Source organism: Rhamphochromis sp. 'chilingali' (genome assembly GCF_963969265.1).
Source record: "Rhamphochromis sp. 'chilingali' genome assembly, chromosome: 14".
In the NCBI taxonomy this organism is placed as follows: domain Eukaryota; kingdom Metazoa; phylum Chordata; class Actinopteri; order Cichliformes; family Cichlidae; genus Rhamphochromis; species Rhamphochromis sp. 'chilingali'.
Window position 1 is genome coordinate 14014386 of NC_137941.1, and position 12083 is coordinate 14026468.

Genomic DNA, 12083 nt, shown 5'->3' on the forward strand with positions numbered 1-12083 from the left:
CAGCTGACGAGTCTTGAGGCTGGACGGGCTCCTCGGGCCCCCCAGCTGACGAGACAGGAGGCTGGCTAGGTTCTCCTGAACCTCCAGCTGACGAGTCTTGAGGCTGGACGGGCTCCTCGGGCCCTCCAGCTGGCGAAGCAGGAGGCTGGACGGGCTCCTCGGGCCCCCCAGCTGGCGAAGCAGGAGGCTCAGCTGGCGAAGCAGGAGGCTGGACGGGCTCCTCGGGCCCCCCAGCTGGCGAAGCAGGAGGCTGGACGGGCTCCTCGGGCCCCCCAGCAGGCGAAGCAGGAGGCTGGACGGGCTCCTCGGGCCCCCCAGCGAAAACAGTCTCTGGACCAGTGGGCACCGGGGCCCCTGGAACACACAGGTCAGAACCAGTAGGCGCACGGGCCTCTGGCAGGCACAGTTCAGAACCAGCAGGCGCACGGGCCTCTGGCAGGCACAGAACAGAACCAGTAGGCACACGGGCCTCTGGCAGGCACGGGTCAGAACCAGCAGGCACACGGGCCTCTGGCAGGAACAGATCAGAACCAGCAGGCGCACGGGCCTCTGGCAAACACAAGGCAGACTGCAGCTGCACAGAGCATTGACCCAGCTCAGGCAGCGACAGCCGGATACAGTCCTCAGCTGGCTTCTTAATCTCCAGGGGTCCAGAGTCGGCCGGGGGCTGGGACCCAGCCTCTGGGGAGGCCCTGGAGTGCGTCACAGTCGCTGGGCTGGCCAGCTGTTGCGGACTGACAACTGCGTTATGTGGTGTGTCTCTCTGCTTGACATGAACAAGTGAAAAACAGTGCTTTTCCGGTTGGATGGACTCGACTTGTAATACAGGCGGAGCTGGTGAAGATGATGGCTGAATAGGTGATAATAAGGCGGATGAGTCTCTTGCCAACTGAGCTATGGATTGTAACCAAGTGTCTAATAGGTCTGGCTGTGACTGTAATGGAGGTGGCGATTGAGTGGCTAACAGAGCTAGTGGCTGCTGGGCGGCTAACTGAGCTACCTGCTGGGCAGCTGGCTCAACAAACACAGCCCCGGAATAAACAGTCATTCGAGCTGGCGAAACAGACGGAGTGTCTTTTCCACTCACCACAGCCGGCAGTTCTGAAGTCCTACTCTCCGGCTGTGGGGCGACGCGCCGACGGCGCGATCGTCGCTTCCTCCCGGGCGAAACCTCCGGCGGGCCGGGCGAAACCTCCGGCGGGCCGGGCAAAACCTCCGGCGGGCTGGGTTGGGAAGCGGTAGCGGCTGGAGGGCGAAGGTGCAGCTCATGAAGGAGGAAGTCCCGTGCCAGCGGGTGAAGCGAGTCTAGCAGCCAGGAGTGTGCAGAGAGTAGCTGCTGTAGCCTGGCTTCTACAGCGCGGTGGAACTCTTCTTCCTCCTGCTCGAGCCACAGGTTTACCAACCTTGCGACCGTGTCGGTTACCTCCTCCCGAAACTCCTGGGTAGGTGCGAATGCTGCTGGGTCCATGTTGGTCGGCTCGTACTGTCACGGCTGGCGGAGGGAGCCGTGTGGTGTGGAGGAAAAGGAGGACCCAAGATGCAGCGAACTGATGACAGAGTGATGTTTATTTACAAGGTGGTGGTGGTGGCAAAAACAGGCAACTCAACATGAGCAATTACAAACCTAAACTGGGAGAAACTAAAGACAAACCTGAGACCATACAAAAGGGGTGCGGGGCAGAGAGACGCAGAGACAGGAACGAAACACCATAGAATGCAGAGCTACACGGAGGAACGCAGTGATACATGGATGAACGCAGACGAGCCGACGAGGAGCACAGGCAGACACCAACTATAAATACACACACCAGGTAATGAGGAAATGGCACACAGGAGGGGACACAGCTGGAACTTAATGGGCATAACGAGACACAGACCTACAAAGTAAAACAGGAAATCTAGAACCCGAACCGGACACAAGGGGGGAGGACACAGAATAACTAGAACAGAGGGAAATAGTCACAAAACACAAAACGCTGGGTCAACGACCCAGGACCATGACAGATACATAATTTCAAATCATGTACATTATGTATTCTTTTTCAGCTGTCTTTCATGTATGAAAAGAAAAACTTTTTGAAAGTCCTGGGAGAGAAAAATCTGTGCATTTCATTAACTCTCAATTCTTGTTTTTCATTATTCAATTTTCTTTTTTTTTCAGCATTTTGGTTCTTTAATTGCTGTACATGTTCTCTGAGTTCCCCTGTGTTAGTAAAGCTGGCATGATAAAAATATATATCTATACAGGGAGTGCAGAATTATTAGGCAAATGAGTATTTTGTCCACATCATCCTCTTCATGCATGTTGTCTTACTCCAAGCTGTATAGGCTCGAAAGCCTACTACCAATTAAGCATATTAGGTGATGTGCATCTCTGTAATGAGAAGGGGTGTGGTCTAATGACATCAACACCCTATATCAGGTGTGCATAATTATTAGGCAACTTCCTTTCCTTTGACAAAATGGGTCATAAGAAGGACTTGACAGGCTCAGAAAAGTCAAAAATAGTGAGATATCTTGCAGAGGGATGCAGCAGTCTCACAATTGCAAAGCTTCTGAAGCGTGATCATCGAACAATCAAGCGTTTCATTCAAAATAGTCAACAGGGTCGCAAGAAGCGTGTGGAAAAACCAAGGCGCAAAATAACTGCCCATGAACTGAGAAAAGTCAAGCGTGCAGCTGCCAAGATGCCACTTGCCACCAGTTTGGCCATATTTCAGAGCTGCAACATCACTGGAGTGCCCAAAAGCACAAGGTGTGCAATACTCAGAGACATGGCCAAGGTAAGAAAGGCTGAAAGACGACCACCACTGAACAAGACACACAAGCTGAAACGTCAAGACTGGGCCAAGAAATATCTCAAGACTGGTTTTTCTAAGGTTTTATGGACTGATGAAATGAGAGTGAGTCTTGATGGGCCAGATGGATGGGCCCGTGGCTGGATTGGTAAAGGGCAGAGAGCTCCAGTCCGACTGGAGTACTGGTTTGGGCTGGTATCATCAAAGATGAGCTTGTGGGGCCTTTTCGGGTTGAGGATGGAGTCAAGCGCAACTCCCAGTCCTACTGCCAGTTTCTGGAAGACACCTTCTTCAAGCAGTGGTACAGAAAGAAGTCTGCATCCTTCAAGAAAAACATGATTTTCATGCAGGACAATGCTCCATCACACGCGTCCAAGTACTCCACAGCGTGGCTGGCAAGAAAGGGTATAAAAGAGGAAAAACTAATGACATGGCCACCTTGTTCACCTGATCTGAACCCCATTGAGAACCTGTGGTCCATCATCAAATGTGAGATTTACAAGGAGGGAAAACAGTACACCTCTCTGAACAGTGTCTGGGAGGCTGTGGTTGCTGCTGCACGCAATGTTGACGGTGAACAGATCAAAACACTGACAGAATCCATGGATGGCAGGCTTTTGAGTGTCCTTGCAAAGAAAGGTGGCTATATTGGTCGCTGATTTGTTTTTGTTTAGTTTTTGAATGTCAGAAATGTATATTTGTGAATGTGGAGATGTTATATTGGTTTCACTGGTAAAAATAAATAATTGAAATGGGTATATATTTGTTTTTTGTTAAGTTGCCTAATAATTATGCACAGTAATAGTCACCTGCACACACAGATATCCCCCTAAAATAGCTAAAACTAAAAACAAACTAAAAACTACTTCCAAAAACATTCAGCTTTGATATTAATGAGTTTTTTGGGTTCATTGAGAACATGGTTGTTGTTCAATAATAAAATTATTCCTCAAAAATACAACTTGCCTAATAATTCTGCACTCCCTGTATATGTATATGTATGTGTAATGAATCTATCTATCTATCTATCTATCTATCTATCTATCTATCTATCTATCTGATAAATGTAATCCACCAGTCCCTTTATTAGGTACACCTGTTCCACTAATTTCATTTCAGAACAAGCATCAGTATGAGAAAGATTGGTGTTTTAAGTGACTTTGAAGGTGGCATGGTGGCTGATACCAGAGTATTTCAGATGATGCTGATCTACGGGGATTTTCGAGAACAATCATATTTACTCTGAAGCTTAAAAGGAGAAAATATCCAGGGAGCAGCAGTTTTCTGGATGAAAACACCTTGTTAATGCAAGAGGTCAAAGGAGACTGCTCAGAGTGCTTTGAGTTGACAGGAATACAAAGATACAACAGTGAGAATTTAGCATAAATTTAAAGCATCCATAAATCCTGCCTTATATCAACGGTTCAGGCTGCTGGCACTGTAATGGTGTGAGGGATATTTTCCTGGGACACTTTTGGACCCTTCGTATCGGCTGAGCCACAGCCTACCCTGCTGACCAGAACAACAAAACGATTTTGGCCCACACCAACATGAACCAAAATCTCTGAGGAGTGTTTCCAGCACCTTGTTAAATCTACGCCACGAAGAATTATGGCATTTCTGAAGGAAGAGGGAGTCTAACTGTGTACTTGCAAGGTGTATTTAATAAAGTGACCAGTGAGTGAATACATACATGACAGTAAAACATAATTTAACTATGGCCAACTCTCTTGTAAACTTTTCAGATCTGTGGTTTGAATGACAGCTAAGCTTCCTGTAGTCTGACTTTAAAGGTGTGCTGCTCTATAAAGATGTGGCACTGGTCTGTTATTAATTTGAGGCTCCAGCACTCTATGGGGTCAAGGCCTGTCTGGCCAAATGAGAGGTGGAGCTTAGCCGCCCAGTGGGCAGTTATAGGAAGGCTCCACTCAGGTAGCTGTTGTATGGACTTAAGTAGGGGATCATTAAATCAGTCAATTATATTCATTTGTATATATATTATAACTTTTGTGTGACCTATTGTGAGTTTTGCTTCTAATCTGTTGGGTTTATTATTAGCAAACAAATTAAACTCAATGTGTTGCAAAGGGGTGATAGTCTGAAACTATAACTAAGCAAAAGGATAAAAAGATTTTTTTTTAAATTATATATATTATTAAAGACATATTATTAATATATTGCAGCAGACACAGGGTCATCATTATTTTGTATATATTTAGGGAGACAAAAGTCATCACTGAAAAAGCAGAAGTTGAGGGAGCTGAGGGGAAGGCAGCTGGATCTACCAGATCCAGATGTGGTTAGAGTAAAACAAAAAGCTAACATGTCATTTGATATCCTGAGGTCCTTTACAAATGCACCCCTGCATTAAACACCAAAATACAAAGTGTCATAGGAAAAGACCTCAGTAACAAAGGCTCGCGTGGGAAATTCTTCTCCTCCTTTCTCCATCACAGCTCTTTCATTCCCTCACACTGCTAAATATGTCACTCTGTTTCTCTCGTGTTTTTGCTCCATAGCTGTTTCAGTCAGGGGCAGCTCATTACGCAAGATTTCATTACACTGTGTAAGAGACACAACATAAATAACTTAATATTGTGTTAACTTGCTCTAATTAGGCCCATAAATTAGTCATGGCCACCTTATGAAAGATGATTTAATTTCACATGGCATCTATCAGCATGTTTGGGATAGTTATGAGTAGAATTTTAAAGAGAACACGGACCTGAAATTTGCTTTGCTTCCACATCACGACATTGTTATAAACAGCATGTATTATTTATTCAATGTAAAATAAACATTTGTCTTGCTTTGTCACTCCTTTAATTGTCTACTGGTGTGTTTCTTATAGACTGTGATTCTTAAAAGTATTTATTGGATCTGTATTTATGAAGCTATAACCAGAAGTCATTAAGCTTGTTAACTAATAAAGAAATAAATTAACGTACTCTTTATTCTTTCTGTTAAAGCTAAGCCACCTTTAAACACATGCTACTGTATTAACCTTTCAGTTGAACCCTACAATATGGGACTCTTATCACTGTCTGTTTCGTCATTAGAGATTCAGAATCCTTCAGGGGTCAGTTTCTTCTGCTCACCAAAAACCTCATCAGTACTGTTGATTAAATCCAGGTTCCAGTTTAAAAAAATCATAAAAAAAATATTGTGGTATTTTACTGTGTAGTCACCATGTTTCAGCTCTTAGACAGTTGGTTACTCTAACTGATGCAGCTCACCATTCATGACCCTGAGATCCATTCACAGGAGGGTGTGAGTGAGCTGTTGCGCTAACTAGCTCAAACTGTGACTTTTTAGAGGTTTTTCTCGGCTCCCTTGAGCCCTTCAAGCCTTGTTTCCTACTCATGGCTGAAGGGTAAAAACAAACTGTGCTATTCTGTGATCTAACTCAGCTCAAATGTTGACATTCAAGACTCAGATAAAATATCTGAGGAGAAAACTATAAAGGAGAATATCACTTTGACTGCAATTGGGACTGACAGGATACAGCTGGGATCCAGTGGTTAAAAAAGGGGGTGGGCACTGTTTATTTTTATGCCCAAAACTGAAGAATTCCTCTACATAAATGTAGCAAGTCACACTTTTAATGGCTGGTGAAAGAGAAAAGTGGAAATTGATGCTATAAAAGAAAATCTGTTCTTTGTGCTTCTCTGTGATGACCATTACCACCAGATGTTTGCTGACATACGGCTTCTGGTGTGAGGACATTCTTACTAAAACAATAGCTTCTATCTATATATTTACAAAAATAAAATGCTGTGCAAAAGTCTTAAACCACCTCTCATTTTTCAATGTTCAATGTTTCAGTGTTTGCTAGGAAAATGGTACACGGGTGCAAAGATTGATTGAAATTTGCAAACATAAATGAACATGCAGTAAATAAGGTCAAAACAGAGTAACGAGCTTAAAAGTCAATATTTAATATGATATTATTTATACTTTAACAAAACCTGAACTCTCTACGGTAAGCTTTCTAGGAATTTCTTTAAGTAATCTTTAGGAATAGTTCTCCAGGTTTCTTAAAGGACATTTAAAGCTCTTTTTTGGATGTTGGCTGCCTTTAGTTCCATTCCTCTGTCAAGATGATCCCACGCTTTTTCAATAAATTTCAGCTCCGGGCTCTGCGGTGGTCAATCCATGACTGACAGTGATCCATAGTGCATTTTTCTCTCAAGGTGGAGTGTACTCTTACTTGTCCAGGTATGCACTTTGTTAGGGATCATAGTCAAAGACATGACTTTCATATAGGTTAATCTGCTGTACATGGCTTTTTAAGCCTGGTACTTTTCTTCCAGGTGTCTGTGCTGTAGTCCAGGCTGAAATATGTCAGGGTTTTGGCTCTTTGGAAATCCCCTATAGTGCAAAAAATACCATGTTATGCCTGTCAAACTGTGTTAATATAAAGCATTTTTCATAATTTCACCTACAGAAATGGAGAAAATTATGTTTGTCATGTTTTGTGAGAGGCTGCTAATAACAAAGATATGATTTAAAAATTTCTCTATGCTATGTTGACTGTAATGTGTGGAATTTTTCTTTGTTAAGACACTTAACAAGTCACATCAAGGACTGGACTGAAAATGGGTGAAAAAGGACAAAAGATCTTCAGAAAGCATGGAGAACTATTTCTCAAGGCCAGTTTAAAAATACAGAAAAGTGTGTTTCCCTGAAATTCTAGCGTCTGGATATAAGGCATGTTAATTAAATGATTGGTAATAGTCATACATTTTAATTTGTCCAGCCCGCTCTGAAGCATTAATATCATTTTAGGCAAACACCTGCCTTACATCTGAAAGAAACTGTATAGTAATTTAATTAGTTTACTCAAAGAGTGCCAAAAATGACAGCCTACTGATCTCCAAAAAATAATAGCTCACGAGTTATATATGAGACAGTGACAGACCACGAGAAAACAAAACATCATAAATAACTAGCGATACAACACAAGATTAATCAAGCACTTCAGGGACATTAGTGTCAGATTGCAGACTGAAAATGATATGCACAACAAAAAGCAAGAACTGTCATAACACTCACTCAAACACGCACATGCAGAAATGCTTTTCTCTCACTCTCGAGACATTCTTTTCTTTTTTTCCTCACACATAGACCTTCTGGATAAGCATACACTAATGTACCCGAGCAAGCACATTAGCCGTACTGCAGATCAAACACCAAATCTGTAATTATCTCAGTGGAACACATTTGCATTGAACCTTCACACACAAATTAAAATTCCCTAACGTTACAAGGTCTCGTCTTCCTCTGAAACATCTTGAAAACATTAATTCAACTCATTTCTGAGCATCACACAAATGCATCCCTTCTGATTAGATTTATATAATAATATATAACATAATATATGCCTGCATTCACTACACTGTACTGATTATCCTGCAACAACAAAATGAGATGCCACGCTGAGTAACAACCACTGTGATATTGTGGAATAGCTTAAAAATGTTATAAAATCACACCTGAAAAGCAAAAAAAAAAGAGTTTTGCTACGACTTGAAGATTAGACGTTTATTCTCATGTAATGTCAGGACACCAGGCTCTGTTCTGCTTCATGGATTGGTCTCTATGCTGCATTCTCAGCAGTAGCATCCAGAAATATTATTCATTAACCACTTCACCACTAACTTTAAGCAACTTGCTCGTCACAACTGTGGAGCACGTTGGCTCCTATTTGACTGTTTTCAGACCTCATTGATTACACCTTGGTGTTCTCACCTATCTCATTACCTTTGCTCCACTCTCATCATTCACTCCAACTCTCTCGTCTACTCAGCTCCGATCATGTCGCCATAATTTCGAAAACATTGTGTAGTTTCACATTGAGGCCACCTTTTCACGCCTTTAATTAAATCCTTTGTAATCCTGTAATTATACACATCACCCCCTCTCAACCTCCATCCTCTTACCCAGCAAGCAATACAGGCTGCCAGTGGAGAGACATAGTGATCCTGGTTACAGACAAAAAAGTGTCACTGCAATGAAAAAAAGAAATAAACATTTGGGCTGTAGCATGTTTGCTAATTAGCAAAAGAAAGCACTGATGGGTATAGCAGCTCATCAAATGGTTTCAAACGAACAGAGTAATGAATTAAACTAAACGAAGGCTCAACACAGCTGAATCCTGAATACGATAGAACAGCTTTCAGTTCAGTGGTACTGAATGACTCTTCAGCCCAAAACTGAAAAAAATGAAACTCAGACGATTGCTGTTTGATATTATTTTTTCCTGAACAGCTGCACAGTTTCTGTCTGGACGAGACATAATGATTAAAACCATGCTCTTTATAATCTTTTTTGTTGTTGTTGTTGTTTTTTTGTATATCGATTGTCTTAATTAAACTATCTTTGAAGCAGACACGTAAAGATGATTTGACCTTTTTCTCTTACTGCACATTGAGGGTTTGTAAACAACTGCTTCACTTCAACCTTAGCTAGGGCGTTTTTTACATTAAGGAGGACGGAGACTTCGGTTTAATTTTGTTCTAGTAGAAATATGATCCTTCATCTCCTACAAGAGCTTGTCCTTTGAATTAGCTATAAGAATGACTGAGATGAAAGAAGCTGATTAAACTCTCTGGACGACTCTATCCTTCATACCACTTCAAGAGCTTGTGTTCTTAATTAGTTCAGGCACTAAGTTGGCCATCTATCATACTGGCGGGCACTGTGCTCAGACTAAGTTCAAGGCTGGAAAGTGACTTACAGAGTAAAAAAGTTACCAATGTTGCTGTTGATTTTCATGCTTCATCCTTACTCAGAGTCATTGTGGTATATAAGGATATGTGCTTTCTAAATACCCGTAGAAAATATATATATATGCTGAGTGAGGTGGATTCACAGGCTGTATGCACACAGTCACAGCTGCTTGCTAATTTGGTGCTAATTAGAGCCAACCATTAGGCATCGTCGCCACAAACACTGCAGAGAGGTCCAGTTTAGTGACTCCAGTTAGCAGAAGTGAGTCAGCTATTTGTTACAGATGCCTACCATCCACCTGTAAATCAAAACAGTCCTAAAATGCATATTTTACTTATCTACTTAAAACTATCCAAAGAAACAAAAAACAACTATCCATACAATTGTCCAGAGGGGGAATATTTGTTCTGCTAAGGGCTAAAATTAGAGGCATGGCTGTTTGATTGATTAGTCTCCTGCCAGAGAGAGCTGCAGATGATTAGTGTCTGTTAGGCTGCTGAGTCACTGAATTGAGTCTGAGGATTGTGTTTGTGCTGTTCATGCCTGGTTGGAGTGTTTTATTGTAATTATCAGACAAATAACATGTGTTTTTTTTTTTGTAGTGCAATCGAAGACGTTTGAGCTTTGAGTTTTGGTGAGTGAAATTGTAACATGTCATTACTGTTACTAACTGTTACAGCTTGCTAAAAAAAGCTTATTAGTGTTAGCTGATCAATTAGACACTTTAGTCCAAATATGGTAACTCCTGTGTCCAAAAATCAACTCCAGCATGGCAGCAGCCGTAATGATATATTCAGCGCTTTAAAGTTTGGAAACTGGAACCCAATGGGTGATATTATGGCCATGTCCATTTTTTACATACAGTCTGTGGTTTCGAGTCATATTAAATGCAATAAAATGGTCCCTGGTCGTGTCAAAAAGGACAATAAAGCAGTGTATGATTTAAGGCAGGTCCCTGTGACTCATGAGTTGCTTCCTCAGGTCCACCCCGTCTCTCATCACATGCAATTTCATATCATAAAGACAGAAATGACAAAAATATTCCACTAGAAGCTTTACAGGACTTCACCATCCAGTGCAGATGTTTCTGTCTTTTCTAAACTATATGGACAAAAAAATAAGGCCACACTTCTTAATCTTTGAATTGAGATGTTTTCAATCACATTGCCACTGGTGTATAAAATCAAGCACTTAGCCATGCAGTCTGCCTTTACAAACATTTGTGAAAGAATGCCACCATTACAACAAGTCAGTTCATGAAATTTCTGCCCTCCTAGTTATTCTGGGATCAGCTGTAAGTGTTATTATTGTAAAGTGGAAGCGTTTAGAAACCAACTCAGGCATACAGTGGCAGATGACATAAAGATAGAGAGCGGGGTTACTGAGTATTGAGGCACAAACTGTGTGAAAGCGAGCAGCGCTCCGCTAACTCAGTAATTGCAGAATTTTAAAACATCCTGAGTATAAAGCTATATGTGTGCTGGGAGCTTAATGGCATGGGTTTCCATAAGTGTTACATGGGGGTGGCAAGTGTTTCTTGTTTATAGGATTTAATAAATTTTGAAGGTAGCCTCAAGTGGCCATTTTAAAAAAAAACAAAACAAAAACAACTGTGATTTTTGCTGTTTGAGAGTCAGCCTGAAGCCTTGCTTATATTTTGTCACTAATAGCTGGAATCAAGAAATCCAAGTAGTCATTCCTGGTATTCTTCTTTGACGTCTTATTTATATCCACTGCCTGGCGTACGTGTACAGGTTTTGCATCCTAATGTAAATTCTCGGGGAACAAATTCCCACAGTCAGAAAACCAAACAGACGCACAGATGTCCACACAGACCCTCACGGTCACCATCTGATGATGATATTTTTATCTTTCAGACCTAAGTGGACCTTAGCAGACTCGCAAACCTGGAAAGTAGAATTAAGCCTCAATTTCAGCACTTGGTTCCAGCTCGTTCCACATCGTCCAGTCGCCAGTTAAGGGTCTCTCCTGTCTTGGCACAAGGTCAGTACTCATCACAAACTTTGCTACAGCTGAGATTTTGGGCCAAAGATGGTAAATGCATGCAATACGATGAGATTTAGATATACCAGGACCATCACATGGCATTAATACAAGATAATCTTCTGAATTATTGCATCTGAAAGCGATCACAGCACTTTGGCTCATCAGTGCATAGGCATGTCTACTGTGAAATATTGTTGTTCTATAATGCACTTTTTGTTAATTTGTTTAGAGCCAGTTGAAAAATATTAAAGCTGTTGTAATCAATATTATAGATCAAATGACTCGGCACTGTATGTGTGTGTGAAAATGGGCACTTTGGGTGATAAACCCAAAGCTAATTATTCAACTCTGCAGTTCCACTCAGCTTTATGGAGCATAGCATCTTCAAACTCATTGTTTTAGTTTTCCTGCCAGCAGCATTTACTGTTTTAGTTCTCTCTCATCAGCGGTGTATCCAGCTGGAGCGGGCAGCTGTTTCCACCAAGACCCCACACTACCTTCCCACTGCCAAACAGCAGATGGACACGGCTTGCGGCTAGCTGGTGA

The 12083-nt window shown here is 42.0% G+C and overlaps 1 long non-coding RNA gene across 1 annotated transcript; it reads left to right on the forward strand.

Annotated features, from left to right (window-relative positions):
• The first annotated feature begins 859 nt into the window (after window positions 1-859).
• Window positions 860-11508, forward strand: LOC308409830. The gene is made up of 3 exons (XR_013974086.1): window positions 860-1811; window positions 10133-10164; window positions 11408-11508. It is a non-coding gene; the product is annotated as an uncharacterized lncRNA (long non-coding RNA).
• Window positions 11509-12083: the final 575 nt, after the last annotated feature.